Source organism: Camelus dromedarius, chromosome 18 (assembly GCF_036321535.1).
Source record: "Camelus dromedarius isolate mCamDro1 chromosome 18, mCamDro1.pat, whole genome shotgun sequence".
Taxonomy (NCBI): domain Eukaryota; kingdom Metazoa; phylum Chordata; class Mammalia; order Artiodactyla; family Camelidae; genus Camelus; species Camelus dromedarius.
Window position 1 is genome coordinate 13,134,137 of NC_087453.1, and position 25,301 is coordinate 13,159,437.

General features: G+C 44.8%; 1 non-coding gene across 1 annotated transcript; it reads right to left on the minus strand.

Annotated features, from left to right (window-relative positions):
• Nucleotides 1-21,298: 21,298 nt before the first annotated feature.
• Nucleotides 21,299-21,371, minus strand: TRNAV-AAC (transfer RNA valine (anticodon AAC)). Its single transcript has one exon. It is a non-coding gene; the product is annotated as a tRNA-Val (tRNA).
• Nucleotides 21,372-25,301: the final 3,930 nt, after the last annotated feature.

Consider the following 25,301-nt stretch of genomic DNA (forward strand, 5'->3'; position numbering starts at 1 on the left):
GGGTCCTGGCACCAGCTGCTTCACCAGGGAAATTCCTACAGGTCCCACCCCTGAAGTCCCAGGAGCTTCCCTACAGAGACCAAATAGAGTTTATTTTTTAGAGCAGTATCAGGTTCACAGAAAAACTGGGCAGAAAGTACAGCAAGTTTCCATACGCCCTCACTCCTCCACACAGCTCTCCTATTATTAACATCTTGCTTAGGGTAGCACATTTGTTACAACTAATGAATGAATACTGATACATTATTAATAGCTTAAGTCTATCGTTTAATTAGGGTTCACTGTGCTGTAGATACCGTGGGTTTTGACAAATGCATGATGTTCTGTATCCATTATTACAGTATCATACGAAATGGCTTCATTGCCCTAAAAATGCCCTGTGTTCTATCTATTCATCACTCCTCCCCTTCTCCCAGACCTCGGGCAATCACTGATCCTTCTCACCATCTCCATAGTTTGGACTTTTCTGGAAATCATAGAGCTGGAATTACACAACTTTTCATTCTGACACCTTACATTTCCAACTTCCAGAACAAAGCAGGTTCCTTATTTTATGCTTTCCTTGTCACCTGCACTTTTTCTTTGCAGTGCTTATCACAGTTGTAATTACTTGTATAATCTTATGTTTAATATCTGTTTCCCCACCAATAGACAGCAAGCTCTGTGAGGACAGGGACTCTATCTGCCTTGCTTCTCCAGGACATTGTCTAGAAAATAGTAGCTGTTCAATACATGGTAATGGGTTGAAACAACAAATGAAATAATGAGCAGAATAAATGAATGAATATGTTGTGCTGTTTTCAGCTGTCTGCCCAGAGCTAAGAGGCACATTTCATAGTGTAACACTTTTCTCTAAGCTACAAAAAGACATGGAGAAACCTTCCAGATGTGTTGCTAACTGAAAGAAGCAGAGGCCTCCTGAAGGAGGGCTCAGGGCCTCTCCAACCTATCTCCAAGTCAAGGAGGGCAGGTCTGGACACATGGTGCCTCCATGCTTGCTTCCCCATGGGGTGTGTCCCGTCTGCCGTCCCACAATCCACCGGGGCAGGAAATGGAACCGCCCCTCCACTTCCTCTTCCTGTCTTGTCAGGGACTCTCCCTGCCGGTAGGTGCTGTTGGTTTCCAAGCTGTGTCCCCTTTAGCAGCTAGTGGCCCCAACCCCCAGAGCCTGTGAGAACTGACTGCTAAAGATAATACTGTACCCTTCCCTGCGGACTTGCCTTTAGTGGGAGGTTACTCTCCCTCCTCAACCAGCGACATCCAGTGGCCACTGACTGATGACCTGCAGATACAAATGCCAACCCCCTTGTCTCCAGTGGAGACCAACTCGGTGACACAGTTCATGTTCAGAGCTCCTTGTGGAACTGGGCTGAAGCTGGCTTATCCTCTCATGTGTCCCTGGTTCCTCATCTTCTAAGAGCACTCTGCGATAAATCACTCTCACAAGAACCCCCATCTCAGGCTCTGAGTCTAGGAAGCCTGAACTAAGACCCTCCCCTACATCAGATCTGCCTCATCTTTCTCAAGGTAGCACCTGCCCTCCTCTTTGTCCAGAGCGTAGTGGCAGACACGATGCCGAAAAAGAGAAATCAGCTTGCAGATAACAAAACATGCCTTGGGAAGTGCAATGAAAACATTGCACAAGAGAATCTCTAGGGTCTTGAACACCATGTTGTCCATTCCAACTCTTGCTGATAACCCTAGCATGGCCCTGGAGCTCTGCCTGTTGGAGAGAGGCCACTCACCAAGCCAGGAGGACTTGTGACATAGATTCCATGGGCACCATGCATTAAGTTGAGTAGCAGATCCCTGTCCCTGAACCCCATCTGGCCTCACTCTGGCCTTCCCAAGGCAAAACCCACTCCGTGTTACTACGTTGGCCCGGTGGGGGAGTAAAAATGCAAAGGGTGGAGGGCATATAGTTCAGTGGTAGAGCACATGCTTAGCTTGCATGAGGTCCAAGTCCAATCCCCAGTATCTCCATTAAAAATTAATTAATTAATTAATTAATTAATTAAAATGCAAAGGGAGGAGATAAGAATCCAGAGAGAAAGAGTCCAAGCACCTCTTTCTTTGGCCCATCAGGAAATCCACACCCTCTTCCCCTGGCCTGGGACGCACATCCCTGGCCACACCTTGGGACCTACCGTCCACAAAAGAAGTGCTTTCAGTACTTGATGCATATGGAGGCATGTGGCCAAAGGCAGCGAGGGCAGAATGGAGGGGCCCACAGGCCCATGGGCAATGGAGGAGAGGGGTGAGGATGGTGAATGGAGAGGGTTAAGAAACTGGCAGTTCACACCAACGCCCTCCACACTGCACTCCTTTCAATTTCTTTTCCGTGAATTTAAATGTATTCTGTCACAGTGAGTTATGTCACCCGGAGGAAATGCCCAACTCGGCGACGTTTTTAAAGATTATTTTTTAGATCACCTATCACTATCCATTTGAGGAACGATTGTTCAATCTGAAAAAATAAATTTAAAACTGTCCCCATCTAAGCAAGATGGAAAAATAACTTTCCCTATTCTTTCCCCTTTTTTCTTTTTATTTATTTTTTTAAAGGCTCATTTCTGAAGGACAGTTTTGAAAATCTGTTTTCACCTTGACATTCTGGTTGGACTTGAGCAGCTTGGTAAGCCAAAGATCATGCCTTGTCAGATGGGTAAACAAACGAAGGTACAGCCAGCTGTGTGACCTCAGGCAATTCACTTAACCTCTCTGAGCCTTAATCTCATCAGTTGTTTTGATGAGGTAATAATACATCAAACAAAATGATGTCCAGACAGTCCTTGAATGTGAGACAGAAGTAAGGTGTCTGTTCCGCTAAACTGTCAATTCCTAGAGGGCAGGGAGCAGGCTCCGGCCAATTCTGCCCTCCCAGTGGATCTTGTACAGGGCCTGGCCCACAAGAAGTGTTTAATAAATGTTGGGTGGATGTATGGTTCAATGGGTGATGGTTTGGTGGATGGATGCCTTGACATACAAAGAGATGGATGAATGAAAGAGGGGTGGATGGATGCAATAGTGTGTTGGAAAATAGCTATCCAAAAAGCAAACAAATAAACAAACAAAAAAAGCACTTACTACAAGTTCCCCAATTTCCATAGTGTAAATACTGACACCATGGCCACCAACATGGTATCACTGAACGCAGTTGGAAAGAGATGTGCAAAATTGGCATTTATGAGTCAGTAGAAGCCAGCTCCTACACCTGAATCGAAGGAAGGAAGGGAGGAAGGAAGGAGAGAAATAAGAAAGGGAATAATGAAGAAGGCAGGAAGGAGGAGGGAGGGAGAACAAAGAATAAATACTTATCATAGAAAGAAAATAAAAATATTCTGGTACCAGGGAATGCCAGAAAGAGCAAAGCCCTAGGGGCAGGAATCTGCATTCACCACCATCCATCATGGACTAGAACTGAATCCACCAATCTTCTGGAGTAAATGATTTCTTCTTTCAGGATGAGGGGTGGGAGTGGAGTTTATATAGTCCGAAACAATGATCCTCAATTATTTTTAAGAATTAGAAATCTTTTTTTTAATGAAATCTTACTTGAAAAGCACAATAATAATTACAAGTGATTAAGCATTTACTATTTACTATGTACCAGGTATAGTCTAAGTACATTGCCTGAAATACTCCATGGAATTCTCCCAACTACCTGGGGACATAGATAATCTTACCATCCCGTTTATCAGAGAGGTTGAGGCACTTGCCCAAGGCCACATAATAAGCATCAGATCCAGGATTTACACACAGTTGGTGACGGCAGTCCTAACCACCCTGCTCTCCTGCCCTAATCAATCAAAAGAGAAGAAGGGCTGTCAGCTGAGCTGCCCCCATAGGCGCTAAGCCCAGAAGCTCCGGAGGTCCCACAGAGAGCCAGATTCTTGGAAAAGAAGCAGGGGGAACAGGTTCTCATCCTAGTTCTGCCCCTGGTTAGCTGTGTGTCCTTGGAAAAACCTCTTGCCTTCTCTGAGCCTCAGTTTTCCCATTTATAAAACAAGGTGCTCACCCTCTACAACTATTATAAATTATACATTGGGCAAGTCTCAGGAAAAGGATCCTTCAGAGAAGAGAGCCTTCAGAGAAAAATAGTTCAAATAAGTCACATTACATGCAGTTTATCTACCTCTTGGACACGAAGATCCATTCGATTCAGAATGCATCCATTTTTGAGATTATATAACATTCTTTGAAAAAAAAAGCAGTAGTGATCATTTCTCCAATTAGATTAAATCTTGCAGAGATGACTTTATTTTCAAGGATACTTATTTTGAAAGTCACTTTTGTTAATGAAGAGTGATATTTTGTTATTAGTTAGTTAGCAATCTTCAGCACTGTCTTCATGTACAATTGTACAAATCTGCATGAAATTAAACCTGCTTTGGTAGAGAAAACAATAACAAAGAACAAAAGGTGGCCAGCCTATTGAATGTTACTTTCTCTGGGACTCATATCTCTTTGAAAATCTGAAGACAAATGTGGACTTTTCTCCCCCGGAGAAATACAGACAGTTGCCAAACTTTGCATATAACTTTGGGATGGGAAGGATGAGGGGAGGATCTTTGTAGAGACCAGAATGTCTCTGAGGTGCCAGGTAATTCTTCAGGTCCCTGTTTCAGCATCCTCAATCGATGCAGAAAAATAGCCAGAAGCCTCTCAGACACTGCCCGAGATTTTAAAATGAAGAATTCTCTTGATAAATAAATGTCTTAATGAAATACAAGCAATTAAGCTAAAAGTCCTATCAAATGCAGCCTGTCACTCAGTAGCCTGACACTTAATTGAATTTCTTTTTCCATCCCCTGGCTTGTTTCCCCCGATAAACAAATTCATTCACCGCGGATCGAGTTTCCCTAACCCAGAAACCAATGATAGTCAATCAACTAATTGACACAACAAAGACTTCTATTTTTAAAAAAGTTCTCCTAATTAAAGTGGGAATGAAATTTTATAATACTCTGGTGCCCGATACTAATTACTCTGTGGTTAACCCTCTCCCTCCTCCTCAGGGACCTTGCAGTTGACTGGGGATCATGAGGGAACCTCAGACCCAGGTACAAGTCCAAGTTCCAGCTCTGTTCTGAGTTTGCTGTGTGATCTTGGAAGGTCACTTTCCCTCTCTGTTCTTCGTCAGCTGTAACATAAAGGATAGACCTAAGTGACTGCCAAAGCTGACTCCGGCTCTATCCTACTCTCTTTCTCTTCCTCCTGAAACCCACACGCACACATTTAGACCCATGTTCCACTGGAGAGCAGATCCCTTCAAAGCCACGTGCACACCCATCCCCTCAGCCTGGATGCATGAACACACACTAGGAAGTATGTGGCCCCCTCCAAAGAGTCCACACACACACATACACACACTTACACTCCCGTGCCCCACACAACCACATGCTTCTGTCCTTGTGGCCACTGTCCGACATGACCTTGGACTGGGGGTGAGCTGGTTTCCCAATCACAAGGAAGCGCTGGCTGGGGCAGCCCTGAGGCTCTCAGAAACCTGGCAACTGACTCGATTGTCCAAGATTGCCTGGGTTCCAAAGTTTCTTTCTTCCAACCAAAGGCATCTGAGTACCTCCCCTGTGCCAGGCACTGCTCAGGGAGGAAAGGTGGACACGACAGACACAGTTCCCTGGGAGCAGCTCTGTCCCTGCAGCCCCTGCCCAGCAGGATGAAGGGCCCATCCCTGGATTCTGACACAGTCAGGGCTCTGATTTAGAAATGGCTTTTTCAAGACATTATGGTCAAGGTGCTACCGAGCCAGGCCTTACAGGACACAGGAGAAGGTATGTTAGGCAGAGACATAGCACAGCAAGACAGGGAGCCTAGGAAGCAGGTGTGGGCAGCCCAGCTTCCCTGCTCACTGGCTTCAGGATGTGGATAATCACTTAGCATCCCTGAGCCTCAATATTCTCATGTGTAAAATGGGATGATGGCAGTAGCTACCAGAGAAGGACCATCCATTGACTGAACAAATAGACAGGAGCAGCTTCTCTGTGCCAGGCACAGTTCTGGGCACTTGGGGTCGTTGCGAAGATTAGGGGAGGTGACGAATGCCGGCTCTTGGCATCATGTCTGCACACACTGGGCACCAGCTTCGTGGGCCTGAGTGCTAGTGGGAAGATGGGGCTCTGGAATGATTGGGGGGCCTTTGGTGCTCCTGAGCAGAGCAGGGTAAGAGGGAGCAGATGGAAAAATGGGAGGGGCGGAGGCTAAGGCTAAGGCCAACCTGGAGGAGGAGAAGGGACCAGTGATGGAGCCCCCAGACTCAGGCTGCATCCAGATGGGAGACACCATCTCAGCCCTTACCTCATCTGGGCAGCCCCGCATCCCGATTCCTCACAGGGACCCCTTCCAGGGCAGGGGCCTGGCTCCCCCCGGAGGTTTGCAGAAGGGCATCATTCCCTGCCCCTCGGACACAGGGTGGAGGCTTCCGGCATCTGATACCTTCGGTTGGGCTCATCTCCCTGTCTCTGTTTTCATGTTTTGCTCTCTCACGCTGGCTGTGTGGAGCACATCTCTCAGAAAATACTTGCTTTTGAAAGTTGTTGCCATAACAACCACTTCATTACACGCCAGGCCCAGTATCTCAGAAATGCAGAATCTTTCCTTAAAAGCGTGCGCTGCACATCAAAGGGGAATAGGAGCTCATTATTTTTACATTATTTTGCAGGCAAATAGATATTTTCCAATACACATTTCTTTTCTAAGTTGATTTTCTCGTTCAGTGGAAATGCACATTTCTTTCTTAACACTTTCCTGCCTGCAGGGCTCAGGGCCTAGAAACCTAAGTTTCTCAAAGCAGGAGGGAGAAGGCATTTCTTTTGCTGGGTTGTCCATCCCTCAGCCCGTGAAGGGTGGTTTGCTCTAATTCACAATTTAACTGCAAGCAGAAATTCTAGAACAGGCAGAGATTCTCAGTGTGGCATACACAAGACTTTATCGGTCTGACTTTGTTCTAACCAAGATTTTGTAACAAGTAAAGCTAATTATTTAAGGAGCCAAATAAAAACAAACAAGAACCTTAACCAGTTGGGATGGAGATGTGTTCCAGGATTTTGTGTTCTAAACCAGAGGGTGCTGTCAGAATTTAATAAGTTCCTTTAAGTGAAGGCCGAGCATATATCTCTCCCCTCACTAGCACACAAATTTCATGATGTTCGTCTGTCTGGTTTGCCTTTACCACCAGAACCCAGAACAGTGCCCGGGCCTATAGGGGCTCAGAAAATATGTGTGGAAAGGACGGATGAACGCATGTGCTGTGAACACTGCATCTTGTTACAATTCTGCAAAAGAATCATCATCCCATTATATAGATGAAGAGTTTGAGGTTTAAAGTAGTTAATACAATAATAATATTAGTAACAATAACAGCTGACATTTAAATTTTTCATTGAAGTATAATACGCAGAGAAAGAAGTGCACTGATCTTAAGTACACAGCTCCCTGGCTTTTTATAAATAGAACACCCCTGGGTAACAACATCCAGATCAAGAAGTAAAACACTGGGAGGAGGCGGTGAACAGGACTAGCTTCCCTGGTGGCCTTACAAGAATCCACTAAGCATCTGTACATTTGTTTTGTGTGGATTTCTGTCTCTGTTCTATTTTACAACAAAAAGGGCAGGGCCTACTTGAGTCGCTATGCCCTGTAACCACTATCCTGACCTCTCAGGTCATAGATTAGTTTTGCCTCTTTTTGTGATTTCTGTTAACAGAACCACACAGTGGGTCCCCTTTCACGCCTGACTTTTTTCCTTTATCCTCATGTCTTTGAGATTTAGCTTAAGTCGTGGCAGGTAGCTGACTATCATCTACCTCTCTATTAATAGAAGCTAATTTTTCAAGAAAAAATTTTTATTGATATAGTTGATTTATAGTTTTGTATTAGTTTCAGGTGTATAGCAAAGTGATTCAGTTATATATTATATATGTATACACACACACACATATGCAATCTTTTTCAGATTCTTTTCCATTATAGGTTATTACAAGATAATGAATATAGTTCCCTGCTGTACAGTAGGTCCTTGTTGTTTATCTGTTTTATATACACTAGTGTGCATACGTTAATCCTAAACTTCTAATTTATCCCTCCACCTCACCCTTTCCCCTTTGGTAACCATAGTTTGTTTTCTGTGTCTGTAAGTCTATTTCTGGTTTGTAAATAAGTTCATTTGTATCTCTTTTTTTTTAGATTCCACAATATCAGCTAATTTTTAATGAGCATTTACTACATGCCAGGTAAACTCATTTAATCCTCCCAACACTCTAAGATGAAACCATTATTATCAATGAGTTGCCTGGGGTGCCACGAACAACAAGTGGGGAATTTAGCTCAAAACTGCATGGCCCCCAAACTCCTGCTGTTGTCAGGAACCTTTTTTCCTGGATGACTGAAGGCTGTCGCTAAGCAAGGTCAATAGCTGGGCCAGGTCAGAGGTGAGCGGAGAGCTTTTTACTCCAACACGAAATGGCCCCAGCACACTAGGCCTCAGCCTCTTGTAACTGCTTTTGTATTTCTCCAGCTCCTGATGTCAGGGGCTCCCTCCTGCTGGTGTCAGTGTGCTTGCCAACAGCCACCACGTTACATAGCTCATGTTATGTCTAATTCACCATGACCAGGAAGCCAAAAATACTAGGGTTACTAGAGTTGTGTGCAAAACAAGAGATAAAGGCTATGAATAAGGGCTTGCTGTGCATGAGTCCATAGACGATGAGGTCTATGCTAACTGGACTTCTGTTTGTTTCCTGGGTCCCAATAAGTGAAGTTTCTAGATAAGCCACATGTCACTCCAATTTTTCCCTTTTTGAGTGCTTTAATGAAAAGTGTTTTGGTTTGGGGTCTGAGAACTTCATTCTTGTAGTATTTTTATAGCTTGTGCGGATGGTCAGTACCTGACAAGCTAGCTCAGGTCTTTGTGGTCCTGAAATCCCATCAGACAAAGGAGTCAGGAGGAACACAAAAGCCCTTTGCAGCTATTGGCTCTGAGGCAGAGATGAGTGCTGAAGTGGTACCATGAGGGAATGGTTTCTGGCTCCATAGCAGAGCTAGTGTCCTATAATCCTGGGCTCTCACTGGTCTGCTCCAGCTCCACTCTCCCGGGCCGGCCCCTCGTACCCCCTCAGGTCCCAGAGTTGGCGGTGCACTGACCTGATTCTGGATATGTGCTGGTTGTGTAACATAAACAGGAGGGGACCCACCCAGCCTCACCCCCGGGCAGCCTCCTGCTCCTCCACCGTGCAGCCTTCCCAGACAGCCCAAGACTAGGTCCTGCTCTGCTCCCCCAGGCCAGCCTGTCCACCCTCCATCAGACCAGTCACTTACCTGCACTGGGCACTTGTTGGCGCTCAGTGTTTTTTTAATGAAAAACTAAACCTTCTCTCCACCTGCCTTACTCCCCTTCGAAGAAGCCAATTTTGCATCCATTAACCAGCTCATTTCCACCTTCCTAACAATCTATTTCCATGTCCACTCTATGGAATCTCTTTTGAATCAGTTTTTAACAACTTACCGGTTTCTTCAGTAATTAACGGGTTTTTAAAAAGTGACACCAGTTAAAAAAAGGAAAAGAATAAACCTGACCCATGGGCTCAGACCATGAACATGAGCGCCCGGTTTTCCTGGGTCTCACACTTCCCAGAATCCAGGGCCTGTCCCCAGAAAGAGCATGTCTCTTCCTGGACAGGGACAGCCATTTGCTTGTTTTTTGACACTTCTTACAGAAGCCCCGATGGCTAGGCTGTGAAAAGCTACTCCGCCCTGGGCCCACAGCTCACATTAGGCAACTGTGTCCCTTTAATGGATGCACACGTGTCCATTGTGAGTATAAACATAATGGTTTCCATGGAGACATGGTCACAATGACTAATTAGGCAAAAGAGACAGTTTTTCAAAGCCTTGAAAGACATCATGGATGTAATAAATGAACATCATCTTAGTCAATTGACATATTCCTTCTCATTTCTCCCCAGAAACATCAATAAATGGTCCCTGGTAACTTGACCTTATTATGGAGCTGGACTCTTCAGCCACTGGCTCAGCATCTTCCAGATTTTCAACCACAGGATTCTCACCCTTGCACACATTCCAAAAGCAGCCACAGGGGCAGTTGTCCACTGCCAGCATTTTCAAACTGAGCTGTCCCACTCCAGCCCCACCTGCTCACTCTCATGATGGCCATTAAGGAGACCAGAAATGCTCCAGGCTTTGGGGACCTCATCCTACCCTCTGCATGACACCTGCCTGACTCAGCCATCAGCTGCCCCACAGGGCTCATCTACCCACCTTGATTTATTTGTTTCAGATGTTGGGTGTGTGAAAATTAATAAACTAAACTTGGAGTTGGGAAGGCCTTTAGAAGGACCTCTCATACACTCATTGTCAATTACCCCAAACAGGAAGACATCAATCACCTGCAACAGGACACCTCAGTTACTGACCCCAACAGGAGGACGTCAATCACTCCAACAGGAAGATGTCAGGTACCAACCCCAACAGGAAGAGACCTACCTTGCACTCCCAAACAGGAAGTGCTACTATTTTACTAGCCCAGAAAGAAGAAGGAAAACTTCCATCTTGCCCAGCAACAAGCCCAGCCAATGGAAAATGCCACAGCTCAGCCAATGAGGGGCCGTCATCACCTGAACTCGTACTTTTACTCCAGTGAACTTGGATTTTTTTTTTCCTTGCTGATGACCTCCTTTCCTTGTCTCATCCTCCTTACTATGAAAGCCTTCCATGTTGTGTAACCCCTCAGAGTATCTATCTGCTGCCAGGTGAGATGCTGCCTGATTCATGAATTGTTTAATAAAGCGAACTAGATCTTCGAATTTATTCAGTTAAACTTTGGCTTTTAACAGATGCGAATTATGCAACAAAGCTGGGGGCAATGATTACTAACTATCCCACTTTGTAAAGGAGAGTTATCCTCCTCTCCAAGGGGTTATAAACTTAGCGTCACGTACTGGCAAAATCTGAGAAGTGAGAGAGAACAACCCCAGGTATTTCTTCCAAAGGCTGTGCACGGATCTGGATGAGCTCTTCCGCTTTCCAGCCCCTCATCCTGCCATGATCCCAAACTAAAGGAAGAGTGTTCAGAACACAAAATACCCAATGTAACTGTGTTACTTAGAAATACAGAAGTAAGACTAAAAAGAAACACCTTATACTTGAAAGAGGCTGGAAAGAAGGAAGAAAGGTAGAAGAGTTGATTTTCCTCATGAACCCAGAAACCAATTTGACTTTTTAAACTATGTACACTTGTACTTTTTTTAAAAAATGGAAACTAAGTGTTTTTAGAAAAAGAAAAACAAACTTTGAATAATTAAATCTTTAGGCATTCTGGCAGAAAAAGCAAATCATCTACAAATGAGAAAAAGCCTCAGGCTGGACCCTAACTTGCACTCAGCAATAGTCAAAGCCGGAAGACCTTGGGAAAATGGTGTTTTAGTTTAAAACACACGTGAGTCAAGGTCATTCTATCCTGCCTAGATGCTGTTCAAGTCTAAAGGCCACAACAGACACTGACAAACATCAGCTAATTCAGAGTGTACCGTACCTATGAATCTCTTGGGAAAACCGCCTGATAATAAAATCCAGGAAATGAAGAGATAAATAGAAAATAGAAAACTCAGAGAAGGAGACATCATGCAAGAGGACTGAGCATGGGCAATGAATCCATCTAAAATTAGAGCTTACATCAATGTTCAGATTATTATTGCATTTAAATATAAATGTTTTAAAACTTAGCAGCGTAAAAATAATAATGGAGGTGAGGAGTGAAGTGGGAGGAAGTGGGAAAAGGCTAATGTCCTAATGCCCTGTGATAAAACATTCAATACTGTCTAACATGTAAGTATGGCATTTAAGGACACGTGCTTCTCAAGGAAATACAAATTAAATACAAATTAAAATACAATAAAATACTACTGTTATCTATTAGAATGACTAAATTTTTTAAAACGACAATGCCAAGTGTTGACAAGATCACAGCTCTCTCACACATTACTGGTGGGAATGCAAAATGTCACAGCCACTTAGGAAAGCAGTTAGCAGTTTCTCATAAAGTCAAACACTTAACATACACACCCAGCAATCCCAATCCTACGTATTTACCCAAGACAAATGACAGTTTATGTCCACAGAAAACCCTGTGTACAATTGTTTAGAGCAGTTTTATTCACAATTGCCCCAAACTGGAAACAATCTAAATGTCCATGAACTGGTGGGTGGATAAACAAACTGTGGTTCATCTATTCAACGGACTTAGTAATGAAAAGGAGTGAACTAAAACAGTCAGTACTGTTCATCTCAAATGCATTATGCTGAGTAATAAAAGTCAAATTGGAAAAGCTATCTTCTGTACGTGTTGCATGATTTTTCTGGGAAAGGCAAAACAATGGATACACAAAACAGATCAGTGGTGGCCAAGGTCCGGGCGTAGAGGGAGGGGCTGACCACAAAGAGGCACTGAGGATTTGGGGGGTTGATGAAACTGTTCCACATCTTGGTTGATTGTGGGGTGACTATGAGACTATGCATTTGTCCAAACCCCTGAAACTGACTGTACACTGCTCTGCGAAAAATGGAAATAAGAGTCATAGATTTTTCATAGAATATGACCATGTCTTTTGATTTAATGGGCAATTTTATGTTGCTCTCTCAAAAACTCCATTGTTAGATTAATTTAAGTGTTTTATCTGAGAATACCATTGTTCTGCTTATAATAAAACACATAGATTTTAAAAACTGTATGACTCCAACCACAATGTCTTCTCTAATCCCTGTTAAGCTTGGAGGAATCTTTTAGGAAACAATTCCATTGGTGATGACATAATATTTGTATGAAGTTCAGAAATTCCTTTGGTTTCATTGGTTTCCTCTTCTTCTGTCAATGTCAAGAAAAGTTGCATTAAATGACTTTTACTTTCAAAAGTCTCCCATTTCACAAAAATATTCTTATCTACCTCTCCTTCTAGAAACTCTACCTAGAAACATAGTTGGATGTTTTGGGGGAGCGTGAGGAGGACTTCTTGTTTTATTTTGTTTATTGTACCTTTCTGTATTTTTTGCACTTTATTGCATATGTGCTATTTTTATGAAAACAGTGAATCCTTCCCTGACCTCACCTTAGCTACAGTCACAGCTCCTCCCCTTTGTCTCTCCATGGCGTGCGGGTCACTCTCCTTACTCCAGAGGTGTTGCCACACCTGTTCCATGCCTTTCCTGGACTGCACATCCTTGAGAAGCAAGAGCTCAGTCTTGCTCATCCCTCTATCCCATGGAAGGCCATGGTCTACACAAGAGGTCCTCAATACATGCAGCTGGAATAAAGGAGATGACATCAAGAAGGCCAAGAGTGAAATCCTTCATGAATTTGAAAAGCAAAAACATCTCAGGGTTTTCAATCCTGACCTTAGGCAACAGCTTCCCATTGTCTGCTTTCCTACAATGTAAGAGAGCAACCAAGGGAGAAGGGGGACATGGCTACAAGCTTAGCTCATAAGAACACTGGGAGACCACACATGGCCATCTCACTGCCTAACATCTAGTGACATGTCTCTCTCTCCTCCTAGTGAGAGATTTCGACAGAAAACAGGGGGTTGAGATTCTAGAACCATGAGTAAACAAAGAGACCTTTAGAATGGGATGGAGCCACAGAAGCCTGGAAGACACCAAGGTTAAGCAGATTGAGGAGATGAGCCCAACAGACTCCTTGGCATTCATGAAGTCAATGTGAATTATTCGTAAGCCATCTTCAAACACGGTGACATGAGATCACTTGCTATTTCATTGAGGAAGGAATTCAAATTATGTGCACTGCAGAGCTGGGGGTAGGAGGTATTGAGGTTGAGTCCCTTAGCCACTGAGTGAGCCAAGCCCACCAACAATGAACTTCAACAGGGTCTTATGTTCTCTCTTGGTCCTTACATGTCCCCCAACTACTCCCAAGAAGTGAGAAAAGATTGCTTTTTGTGAGAAATGGCCTCCAAAATAAATCCAACTGCTTATGTCGGTAACGGAAGCAAAGAGGAAGTGAAGAAGAAGTGAAGGCATCCAAGAAAGTGATGATGTAGTGCTGGTAGCACACATACCAAAAAGGAACATCAGATTATAGTGCAGCTCAAACCCACCATGTGAATGACTTCAATATAGTGCACTCGGTATGGAAATCAGAAAGTGACTCACGAAACTTTCAGCAAGTGCTTCTGTCATGGACAAAAATGCTTACCAAACGAAAGCTCAAGTTTATTCATTCACTTGAGCCTTCATCTGATTCAGTCAATATAACTGATGTCCTGCCGTGGCCCAAGCACTAGTCTTGGCCCTGAGGACGTCACAGTGAGCAGAATAAAGTCCCTGCTTTCATGAAGCTTATTATCTAGCAGAGGAAGACATTAATAAATACATCCTACATCAGGTGGGGACAAACTGAAGGAAACATAAGCAGGCAGAGGTTTAAAGCATGAAGGGAGCTGATATTTTAGGTAGAGTGGTCAAGAAAGCTTCTCCAAGAAACTGTCAATTCAGCAGAAACCTGAAAGAGATGAAGGAGAGAGCCGCACAGAGACATGGGGGAATGTGCAGGAATGTGCATGGGTGTTTCAGGCAAAGAGAACAGCAAGTGCAAAGGCCCTGGGGTGGGAATACACTTGGAAGAATAGCGTGGAGGCCAGGAGGCTGGAACAAGGCGAGCAAAGGGAGGAGCAGCAGGAGATGAGCTCAGAGAGGGAGCAGGCAGAGCTGTAAGGCCACGTAGGCTACTCTAAGGACCGCAGCGCTGACTCCGAGTGAAAGGGAAACCACTCAAGGGTTGCGGGCAGAGACTGGTGTGATTTGATTCCAGTTTCTAACAGGACCCTTCGCTGCTGTGCAGAGAGTAACCTGCAGGGAGAGAAGTTCGGGGGAAGGAGACCAGTGAGGAGGCTACTGCAATAACCCAAGGCGTTAGCTCGGGGCTCAGACCGTCGTGGTAAAGTGGAAATGGTGAGGACTGGTCAGATTTGGGAAGTAGTTTAAAAAACATAGCCATATGTCCGGGGTTTGGGGGGTAACTTCCCATCCATCTCTAGAAGGTATCAAGGATCTACTTGGAGCAACAATGTTTTATGTGTGTTGAACCATTTACATTGCTTTAAATATTGCTTTAAATTATGCTTTATATTCTTAAATATATTGCTGATGATAAATAGTGGCTTATGTCCAACTTTAGCACCTTTCTCATCTTGATAAGAAGGACCAGCTTAGGGTGCTGCACCCGGGAGCACTCACCCTGTGTCACTGATCATGGGCAACCCCTCTGTTCGGAGGGGAGGTTCAGGTCCAGACAGCCAACCACTTACTTGGTGTCAGGTATCCAAATGGCACTAAGTACACTCAGGGTATGCAGGTGTCTGGCTTAGTCATAAGGCCAATGTTTAAGGCAAAAATTTGTTTTCAAAACTACCACTGAAGATGCTTAGGCAACCAATCTAGCAGACAGACAATGGCTTCAGCCCTATTCAGTGAGGCTCTGGCACCATGGAGTTTGACCACAGGAAGGGGCAATGGAGAGTCCCATGCAGCCATATGGACACAGAAACCTCTCTGCCTTCAACTCCCAGGCCGGGAAGGGGAGGATGGGTGGGGAAACCACCAGGCTTCCTGCTTACCGGCAAGGTCTGCTCCACTGTTTTGCTATGAAGCCTCTAAACCTTGATATATGTTAACGGCTTTGTTTGTTGTTATGAGGATTAAATGAGATATGGAGTCCATTTTCAAAATTAGGGAAGGGTTGGAATCAAATAGGCTTGAGTAAACATGCTACCTCGGCCCTGTACTCACTGTGTGGCTTGGAAAAATTGCTTAGCCCCTCTGTGCCTCAGAGGTAGGAATAATGGTACCTGCCTCATTGTGAAAAGCCAAGTGAAAGGATATGAGATCATGTATGTCCAAGTACCCAGTGCTACACTTGGCACTTAGGAAACCCAGAGTAGGGGGTGGGAATATAGCTCAGTGGTAGAGAATGTGCTTAGCATGCTTCAGGTTCTGGGTTCAATCCCCAATACCTCCATTTAAAAAGAAAGAAAGCCCTGAGCTATGTTTGGTCCTGATAGTGGCTTTGTGAATGTTCCACTGCAAGTCCCAGAGGTGGGAAGTGACTTTTGAGGGGCCCCTTGAGTCTCTGAGTATTGGGAATCAGTGAACTCAAGCATCCCCAGACTGGACCACACTGGGCTCATGCATCTGGTCTGGCTCTCCTTTTCCCAGATAGACAATCAAGCCCCAAAGAAAGAAGAGAGCTGATTAGCCACGGCCACATGGTCACTAAGTGTCAAAGTCACAGCTATCCCTCAGAGTCTGGTGCTCCCTTCCCTGCCCAAAACTAGCTCCCACGTTCACAGCCTTTACAATTGGACAGAGATGCCCCCAGGTGCTGCCATGAGCTACCCCAAGATGCTCTTTGGAGCTCATGCAAAACATTTTGTTTTGTGTCATGCCTGTGGTGACAGCTGAGTGAAACTGAATGTTCACAGTCATTCTGCTCAGAAACCTTGCACGCGTTCCATGTATCGGGGTTTCAGAATGAATCAGGTTTCCAACTCTCCTCTCTCCAGCTAATTGCATGTCTGTATATGGTAACCTTTAGAAAATGAGTCTACTAATTAGTCATCCTGGCCTAGTTAAAGGCAACAGTATGTTCTCCAACTCCACTTTGTTTTCAACAAGAGAGTGATGCCAACGGTAATTTTCACCATGATGAAAACATGCTTCTCAGCTGGGCCCAGCCATCAACAGAGACAGCTCCAGTCCCTGCACCTGGCCGGTGCTTTCCCAAGGCTCACTCTTTAACCAGGCTGTGTGCCCCTTAGATGCCATCCCCTCATACTCACTCATATCTGTTGACACCAACTGCGTACTGGGCACTGTACGAGGTGTTTTGGAACCATCATTGCACTTAATCATCTCTGCAAGACAAACCTTACTGCCCCATTTTGGAGATGAAAAATTTGAGAGCCTGAGGGTCCCTGTCTACTGCCCAAAGCCCAGGTCCAGGCCCTCTCTTGCTTTCTCCCTGCACCCCAGCCATGCTGCCTTTTTGCAGTTGCTCAAAGGCAGTGAGCTCATTCTCACCTCAGGGTCTTTGCATGTGCAGAGTCCTCCTCTTGAAACACTCTTCCTCCTGACCCTTTGCCTAGGTAACTCCCTCTCGCCCTTCAGATCTCAATCCAAGCACAGTTTCCTAAAGGAAGAACCCCCTCCCACATGTCCCCATAGCTCCTCACTCACCACACCTGCCTCCCTCTCATTTCAAAGCAGCTAACTAGCAATTTCATATTCACGGGATCATTTGCTGTTATCTGACTCTTACAAAAGCATGACTCCAGGAAGGCAGGGATGGGGTGTCTTGTCCATCACTCTGTCCCCACACTTAAGAAGGACATATAATAAGAGTTTTGTTACTGTATTGGATGGATGATGCCTGGATGGGCAGATGGATGGATGATGGATGACTGAGAAATGCTAAAACAAACAAACAAAAAACCAACACTTTCCATCCATCCGGGTAAGAGATAGGGCCAAAACGCAATCCCAGGGCGTCTGACTTGTCAAACTTGCTCTGCGTGATAATCTGCTCCCGTCACCACTGCCACCCTCCACATAGCACCCCAGACTCTGAACCTGGGAGCCTAGGCCCGCTTCCATAGAGCAGTAGCCCTCAAATCTCTCTGGGCGGTAACCTTACAGTCCAACCCGCCCCCTCGACCCCTCCCCCCCACACACACACACCCCTCCCCTGTCCCACAAGCCTGGGGCTTCAGATGTGTTGATTCCCATGGATCTAGAAGGGCTCCCAAATCTACACTGTTGACAAGCATCCATATAATTTGTAAGGGCGTGTGTCCCAGACCTCCATTCGAAGACCCCTAGACCAGGGTGAATCCTGGGGAGACCGTAAGGACGGAGTGAGGCGTCCAGCCCTCCACCCCCACCGCCACCCACTGGAGAAGCTGTGAGGGCATCAGAAGCTGGGGCCGTGCTGCCCTCTGGTGGTCATGGCGGCGCTGCAGCTGCGGGCCTTCCCGAAGGACAGTGGCCCCTGCCGGCTGGGAACCTTCATTCCTTCCCTGACTCTCCAGTGACCTTTCCAGGACTTCCTTCTCTTCATAAATGGAACATGGTGTTTCCCAAACTCCGGCTCTTTGGGTAACACCACCATTTTGCCCATTTCATACACTACCTGAACTCTTTTTTTTTCTCTAAATGTTTGTAAAATAATTCATTTTAAAAGAGAAACTTGAATTCCCAAAGTAGATGGGAAAAAAACAGTTTCACTTACCATAAATAGGAGGGGGGGGGGGAGAGATATGGAGGATTTGGGGAGGGGGGAACAAGGATTACCAAAAATTTTTTTAAATAAAAAGATTACCATTTTACAAACAAACATAAATAATGGCTTGCCCAGGCAGTGAAACTGTGAGTAACAGCACAGAAATTATTATCATAAAAGTCAGGATGGGGGTCTTCTCTGGGTGAAGGAAGGAGGCTGTAATTGGGATAAGATGGTGGGGGTTCCCACAAACCCAATTCTCCTTAATCTGGGAAGTAGTTACAATCATGTGTTAACCTGGACATATGAGCTGTAATGCATTTTTTTTTTTTTTGGTATTTTCATCTCACAATAAAAAGTGTGATGGAAATAAAAAATAAGCAGTGAAATACAAGCAATTTGCAAATACACACCTAAAAATAAGGGAGATGACACTGAGCAGAAGCAGTGAGGTGGGAGCTCCCTGGCTCTAGGATGCTGGGAAGAGCCCTTGGCTTCCTGATAAGACAGCTTGGACAGGGCCAGGAGCCCCACCTGGATAAGTGCCCCAGAAACAGGCTGACCAACAAGGGTTCTCCTCCAGGAAGAAGCACCCCCACCACACCCCAACCCCTCATCCTTCCAGCCCACCCTCCTGGGGCCCCCATGGTTAAAGCTCAAAGCTTGGAGTGCATCTGTAGGGCCCCCGGCTGCTGCAGGAGGTTCATGGGGCCAGTGTAGTGAAAACGACATGAACCCAGTCTCGGGGGACAGGTAGCACCCCAGTCACCAGGCAGGTGGGGAAAATCGGGCTGCTCTGTTATGGGCAGCAAGAGACACTCTCGGGTTATTTACTGCCACCGTCCATTCTGATTGGTAGAGTCCTGCGGCCACACCAGTTGTCAAATATGTTTACGACCAGCCCTGCTAAAATTCATTAAAGCATGTATGTGACTATTAACATAAAAATTGCCCATCAAAACACCATCACTTGAACATCACTTACATACCTCCAGTCAGACATGTACGGAGTTTCAGAGGGCAGGAGGCATTACGTGGCCCCCTCCCAGTGCGGCTTTAAGGATCGGAACATCACAGCCAGGCAATCACCAGCGAGGAGCCCCGTACAAAGGAATATGGGAGCTGGGAGGTTTCCCGTACAGATGAGCGTGTTGAGGCCCAAAGGGGGAAGAGAACTCCCTGGGGATCTCGAGAGCGCTCTGCTGTTTGCACGGTTCTGATCTAATCTTCATGGCACCCCTGCCAAGGAGCAGCTGGGGAAACTGAGGCTGGCCCCAGGACCCACCATTCTTTCTCTCCCCTGGATTTTTGTGTGTTTCCTGTTTTGTTTTGTTCATTTTCCTCCTCTTTTCTGAGTGCCTTTCTGCCAAGGAACCCAGCTGCTGACTCACTGCCTGCTGGTCCCCCCTTGTCCCGCCTAATAAAGCCTGCTCCCACTTTTATTAGATGTGTGTGTCCATGCGGACTGAGGAAATCTGGAGGGATAGACACCAACATGTGGTTTTCTTCTTTCTACATTTTTGCATTTTCTGATGCCTTTTTATAAGGTTTGAAAATGAGCGAACACAGTTATGCATTAAGGAAATACAGCAGCGCAGTTTGGGATGTGCTCTGATATGAGAATCCAAGGAGGTCGGGCAGGGTGTCCTCTGCCCCTCAGTTGCTAAGTGACCCTAGGCAAGTCCTTCCCCGTCTGGGCCTATTTCCCCAGCTAGTCAGTCAGAAGGGTGTGCTAGCTCTTCTCCATCCCCAACCCCACTCCACCCCACCCATTTTCTTGCCCTGCTCTGTGCCCCGGAAGTTGGCCCCTGTGGCCTGGACCACCCAGACACACTTGCTGGCTGGCTCCCAGGTCCCAGAAGCTGGAAGGAGAGAGAAATGGTGATATTTCTTCCCTGCCACCTTCTTTCTTTGGCTCTCTGGTCTAGACAAGAAGCCAGAGGGGAGGTGGGGAACTAGTTAGGAGACCTTAGACCAGACCAGAGACAGCAGTCACTAGGGTCAGTGCAGTGGTGATGGGATGAAGAAAATCGTATAGATTCAAAAGTTGCTCTGAAGTTAAGAGTGGCAGGATTTGGAGATGGATCAGACATGGGGGCGGGAGTCAGGGCCCCTGTTCTGCAGGAGTGAATGGAAATGGACAGGTGGTGGCATCGCTGGCTGACACAGGACCAGGCAGAGCAGGAAGGTTGTTTTTAGACGGTTTGGAGTAGGCTGGGTGTGAGGATCCCATGAAACGTCCAAAGGGAGGTGCTAATTAACAAGGTGGATTCGTGGATTTGCACTCAGCAGGTGGTTTAGATCTTGAGATGCTTACTGGTGCATTGTCTGCATACAGACAGTAAAAGTGAGAAGAGAAAATGGAGCCCAGCAGACTCCCGCATCTGATGGTCTGGTGGCAGAGGGTAGGATTGAAGAATCCAAACAGCACAGGGTAGAGACAGTACAAAGAGAATAGAAACTAACAACCAGAATGCGTAACAGCCAGAATGCAAAAATGCAGGGCTGACTGCAAATAATGAGGCATGAAAGTCACTGCCAATTATCAGAAATAAATATTAAAGCTGAAAATACACACTATGTTAAATAATTTATTATAACTAACCATGTTCATAATCATCTGCCTGTAAAAATACCAAATTATTTCCCCAAAAAATGAGATATACAAGAGGAAGGAAAAGCATGTGATGGGAAATCAAGATTTTTGTGTTTAAAACAACCTCTGGTTTAGTTAAATAACAAGATGTATGAGTTCTAAGCAACCAAAGAAAACCAATTCCAGAAAGCATGGCTCATTAAAAACAAAATGACAGAAGTAAACCAAACATGACAGGTGACACAATAAATGTACACATATTAAATTCATAAAAGACTTAGATTGGGTCCCAAACCCAAATTTTTTTTAAACAAGGCATTCTTTTTTTATTTTTTGTTTTTTTGGGGGGAAGGTAACTAGATTTTAAAATTTATTTTTGGCGGAGGTACTGGGGATTGAACCCAGAACCTCATGCATGTTAAGCACACGCTCTACCACTGAGCTATATCCTCCCCACTGCAAATCCAAATTGTTAGTGAGGTTTTCCTGATATTTGATGGTGGTTTGCTGGAGGACCCAGGAATACCAAATCCTGCACTGCCAACCGCCCCTCCTTGTAAAGTTCCCGGGGGACAGACTCTCCAAAAACAAAAGAAAATAGAAAACAAGTTTCCACATTATTATGATTAAGCTTAAGCCCTAACCAGAGGCTCCATGGAAAGCTAGATCCAGATCTGATAGTCAGCTGTCCTAGGGGACCCCTCAGACAAGTCACCAGCTCATGGGTTGCCAGACAGAACAAGTGAAAATACAAGATGCCCATTTACATTTAAATTTCAGATGAACACCAAATAGTGCTTAATTTTTTTAAATCAAAACAATATTTACTTAGCTTTGAAGAAATGTAAATAACACAATAAATGACAAAAAAATAATAAAATCCCCAAAACTGGCATGTTATAGGATTGATTGTCTCTAGGCACAACAGCATTTATTAATGAATATAAACAATTAATTTTATTATTTTTATCTGCTCCTTCCCCAGCTTTAACTACTTGTTTTAGGAAGCTTGAGCTCCTAAGAAAATTCCACAACTATCCCTCCTCCTATAATGTGGCTGAGGTTAAGATCCCATTCCCATAGGGAAATAAATTTCTATACTTGACCTAACTAGACCTCCACGAACTTTAAAAGAAAAAAAAAAATAGGTGCTTTCATTAGGATCTTTCTAACATGGGAAAAATGCAGCCATCGTGTATTGAGACATGATTCAATTGGGGTGCATAAGTATATTTTCAGCATAAGTATGTCCCATGCAATATTTGGGACATACTTGCACTAAAAAAGTATCATTGTTTATTTGAAATTCAGATTTACCTGGATGTCCTGTATTTTATGTAGCAATGCAGCAAACCACAGCAAGTGTATGAGAAAATGAGATCCAAGAAAGAGCAAGACAGCACCCACCCAGCCACACGAGGGGGGTACGTAGAAGATCAGGTGACCTTCCCACGAGTAAAAGTGGACTCACTCATCTGCAATCTGGCCGATGAGGTCAGCAGCTCCTCCTGGGAAGATGCTGGAGTGAACCAAGGGCAGCAAGCTTTCCTTCCTCGTCCTCAAATGCATTTAACTGGCTCTTGCTGGATGTCTGCTGAAACGGTCAAAGGAAAAACACAGGAAATTCTCTACAAGCGTGTAAACCAGGGAGAAACTCTACCCACATGCTCGCAACCTTGCAGTGAAATGTAACACCAGGAAGGTCCAGGTGAGGGAAGCATTGACTGTCGGTGTGCTGGATGGAGCTCCCACTGACTCACAAGAGCTGAAATTTGGGAGCTGGTGTTTAAACCATCGGTAGCTTGACATTGGCCATGGCAGGGGTGTTTACACCATGGAAATCGGCAGATGCTACAAATCAGAAAAAAATTTTTGAGAGCTGGTCGGACTGACAGCACCATAAATCACCAAATAAGAATTAAATCTCTGTAAGTTGAAGTGGTTGTTACACTACCCATATCCATGGGGACTTTCAGTATTCCCGAAAATCTCCACCTCCAGGCTCTGTATCTCTGTGTGGGGGGTCTTGTTCACAGACCTGCCCGTGCTTGTCAGGGTGGAAGTGCTGAGGAATTTACAAACCCTCCCACAACAGCCCTCAACAAATGACTCTCTTAGAAGTTGGCATATACATTCGCCAGCTCCCTCATCCCTTCGCTGGGGTAATTCTGAGTTGTATGTTCTGTACCATTTCCCATAGTTACCCCCAAAGGCCTTCAGATGCCCACAAGGTAGCTGGCTTGATCATTCACACCTTAACTTTCGTAAGTCTTTACTCATTTCCATAAATGTTTTCCTAAGTATGATTTTTGCTTTTTTTTTTTTGTTATGGAAAATATGCTCAGTGGAAGTTTTAGAAAGTGTAGAAAATACACCATCCTGATTTTTGTCTCATTCTTTTTTAGTATCTGTATGTGAGTGGATATACAAATGTACCTCATTTCCTCATCCTTACCTGCACTTCCTGATTAAACTACTTGCACCTGAATCCTTGTCTCAGGCTCTGCTTCTGGGAGAATCCAACTGCTTCTGGGAGAACCCAAGTGAAGACAGAGTCACATCCCTTGTAGGACGCCATTAGACTGGGGAGCTCCAAGCAGCAGGGGGCAAGGAAGCAAATCCACAGGGCAGCCATAGGGGACTAACATTCAGTGTTGAAGTAACCCCTGGGGGAGTACAGGAGGGCTGGCTCATGGCAACTCAGGCCATGGCCCTACTTCACACCCCTGGCACTGATGTTGGAATGAGGTCTGAGTTGTTCTTGTGGCCAGGTGTGGAAAGGGGTCTGGCTAACTTCAGGCTGCTAAAGCAAACAGAGAGAACTTTGGGCACAGCAGTGAATTCATTGCCATGTACATTCATTCCTCGGATGGGTCCCTCAGGCAATGGGGCCTCCAAGATTGCAAATCAAAAGGACAGTAAATCTCACCTGAATTGACACTGACACAGCATCCTGCAGATCCCACAAGGACACTCCCCTCCTTCTGTAAAAGTGAGGGGAGAAGCAGCTCAGGACTCATGGATAGGCTCAGAGGTCCAAAGGGAGAGGTCCTACCTGAGGAATGTGTGCAGGCAGACCTCGGAGATATGGCAGGATTGGCTCCAGACCACCACAATAAAACAAATATCACAATAACCCATGTCACACAAATCTTCTGGTTTCCCATGGATATAAAACTTAGGTTTACACTACATTGTAGTCTGTTAAGTGTGCACTAGTCACACAATTACATCTAAAACAACAATGTACATATTTACAACAGCCAGGACATGGAAACAACCTAAATGTCTATTGACAGATGACTGGATAAAGAAATTGTGGTATATTTATACAATGGAATATTACTCAGCCATAAAAAAGAATAATATGCCATTTGCGGCAACATGGATGGACCTGGAGATCATCATACTAAGTGAAGTAAGCCAGAAAGAGGAAGAAAAATACCATATGATATCACTTATATGTGGGATCTAAAAAAAAAAGACACAAATGAAATTTACAAAACAGAAACAGACTCACAGACGTAGAAAACAAACTTATGATTACTAGTAGGGGAAGGGGGTGGGAAGGGATAAATTGGGAGTTTGAGATTTGCAGGTAATAATACTATATATAGAATAGATAAGCAAGTTTTTACTGTACAGCACAAGGAACTATATTCAACAGCTTGTAGTAACCTATAATGAAAATGAATATATGTATGTATATGTATGACTGAAATATGCTGTACACCAGAAACGGACACAACATTGTAAACTGACTGCACTTCACTAAAAAGAAAAGAAAACAACAATGTACACACTTCAATTTTAAAATACTTTATGGCTAAAAATCACTAACCATCATTTCAGCCTTCAGAGAGTTGTAATCTTTCTGCAATAGTAACATCAAAGACCACTGATCACACAGACCACCATAACCAATCCAACAACAATGAAAAGTCTGACATATTGCAAGAATTACCAAAACGTGACTGAGAGACATGAAGCAGGCAAATGCTGTTGGAAAAGTGACACCAACAGACTCACTGGATGCAGGGTTGCCACCAACCTCTAATCTGATTTAAAAAAAAAAAAAAGGCAAGAAAGCAAAGTGCCATAAAAATGAGGAATGCCTGTACCATGACCCTTCATAAATAGTTGTTCCTCAAGAAATAAGAGAAAACCTTAAAACAGAATTTTCTGAGCCATGTTCCATGGAGCACTAGCTGCCCCAGGCGGTATGAGGTGTTGGGAGAAGAGGCCGCACCCAGGAGACACTGAGTGGCACCAGGGCACACAGTGGGTCGGCCTCAGGACCTCCTGGGTCCCTGCTGATGGCCCCAGTACCCCCTGAGCTCCTTGCAGGATTTGTGTTCCAAGGTATGCCAGCTTGGAAAAAGT